This window comes from Tachypleus tridentatus, unplaced genomic scaffold (assembly GCF_004210375.1).
Source record: "Tachypleus tridentatus isolate NWPU-2018 unplaced genomic scaffold, ASM421037v1 Hic_cluster_2, whole genome shotgun sequence".
NCBI lineage: Eukaryota > Metazoa > Arthropoda > Merostomata > Xiphosura > Limulidae > Tachypleus > Tachypleus tridentatus.
The window spans coordinates 37,274,501-37,276,789 of NW_027467782.1; the positions used below are offsets into that span (position 1 = coordinate 37,274,501).

General features: G+C 31.2%; 1 long non-coding RNA gene across 1 annotated transcript; it reads left to right on the top strand.

The window, feature by feature from the left end:
- Nucleotides 1-6: 6 nt before the first annotated feature.
- Nucleotides 7-1,926, top strand: LOC143242954 (uncharacterized). Its single transcript, XR_013023489.1, has 2 exons — nt 7-373; nt 566-1,926. It is a non-coding gene; the product is annotated as an uncharacterized LOC143242954 (long non-coding RNA).
- Nucleotides 1,927-2,289: the final 363 nt, after the last annotated feature.

Below are 2,289 nucleotides of genomic sequence, written 5' to 3' on the forward strand. Positions count from 1 at the left end.
AGAACAAGTACGTTTTAAACTTTGCAAAAGTCTATGTTATTTAGAAAATTTCTTCTTTCACTTAACATTTGATATATTGCAACCTCAAAGGTCAAACCTTGTTAAATCTTAAACAAATTATTTATTTTTGTTTATATACTTAATGTTTACACCATCTTGGTGACAACAGTTTTAAACTGTCTTGTATTATAACATTGACGTTTTCTTTTGTTGAATGTTTATAAGTACTTAAAATCTTTCACGTATCTTTAGAACAGGTGTCGGCAACCTTTTAGGTCTCGGGAGCCAATCTGAATTTAGAACAAGAATACTGCAGGAAATCAAAATAAACACTTATGTTACACACACACACACACACTTAATGAAATACTGTGTAAGTAAAACTAAAGAAAATGTAAATTGATTATTATATTTACAGTGTGTTCTTTTAATGACATTGGTGCTGTTACATAGTTTTGTTCCTTTCCCCTGAAGTCTGTTTCACAATTTATTAAATGTAATTTCATATTCAGTTTTCTACTATTATTACTGAGCACGTTTTTTTTTTTTTTTTTTTCTGATTTAGGAGAATCTCTGAATACACAGGTAGAACCAAACATTGTGAAGATGATACTATAGAAGTGGAAGACCATTCCAGAGTTGTAGAATGAAGTAATATGCCTGCTCCTGCACCTTGTTCAAGGTGACGTGCCATCAGAATTCTAAAGAACAAGACTTGAACAGTGTTAACAGATCAACAACAAATGCTACAATCTGTTCCAAATTGTTATCAACTTTGTGTATGAATCTCAAACTTGTGTTCAGAGTTTGTTTCAGAAACACCATTGTTAAGATAATGTTTACTCTTTGAACTGTTTTAGTGTCTCCACAATATTAAGTTCCAGTGTTTTAAAATAATGATAAATCAGGAATTAAAGTTTTTAATTTTTACACTGGTCATCACTTTTTAAATCATTGTTAAGTAGATTTAGTGAAAAAGAAGCTATGTTTTTAATAAAGATCTTGAACTAAATTTTGTTCAGAGGAAATTTATCTTAACCTTCCTTTCTTTAGTTCAAAATTTGTCATCTATATTGTTTTTATCAGTGTCAATATACGTTGGTTGTCAGTTGTTTTTTTAAGTGTGCTGTCAAATTATCAACAGAAAAAAATTCTTGAAATGATTGTAACAAAGAGTACACTAAAGTTATTTGATTAACTCAAAGGAAAATTCTTTAAAGTTAATGAAAACTTCAGTTTATGAATTAGTACTTACTGTTATAAATGTGTGCATCATTGAAAAATAGTGAATATTCACCTAGATGTATTGGATACAACTTCAGTTTTTAACAGATTTGTGTTTAAGTATGTACTTGTCATAATCCTTTAATAATAATTTGAATCACTCGTTAGGGTGAATGAAAATTTTAAAGTAAATAAACACTAGTTTATTTGTTTCGAATATTTATGTAACAGCAACCGCCCCTAGATTTCAACTGATACACTAGAGGGAAGGAAGCTGCTCAATAACACCCACCGTCAACTCTCGGACTATTATAATTACATCACTTGACCGTCAGCTTTTAGACTATTATAATTACATCATTTGGGCGCCTGTTCTTAGACTATTATAATTACATCATTTGACCATCCAACGCTTGGACTATTATGATTACATCATTTAACCATCACTCTTACGGTATACTGAAAACCACAAAGTGTTTGCGCGATTTGTTTCTGCAATGGGATGCGAACCACGAATCCACAATCCAACACGCTAAGTGCTAAATCACGTCCTGCCCAGAGAGAACGAGCGAGCCACATAAGAGTAAAAATGTACTTAAGTAAAGACAAATGTTGGAAGAGAATTCTTCTTTAGATACGGTGTGTTTTGTTTACATTTATATTGCATTAAAATATTGTAAATAAATTGCATGTATATCAAAACTTTGTGTTCTGATGTCATTTGTGTTATTTATACGATAAAACTTAAATCATCAATCTCATACACTGGCACAGTTTTCTTTATTCTTATACAAGACGGTAGAGTACGTTTTGACACCGGAAAACTGATAAATATCTTTAATGGTTTATGTGCAATATGTGTGTTTCACACGTCTCACGCTACTGTTTAAAAGAGCAATATTTAGAATGTGAAATTATATTGAAAATTGCTTCGGTCACGGATGACGTTATTCACAGTTCTTGCTCCTAAAGGACAAGAAAGGATGTTTAGTTACGTACAGGAGAAAGTTATTCGTCAAGAAGAAAATGACCGAAAAAGTGAATTGATTGTCTACCGAGAAACCA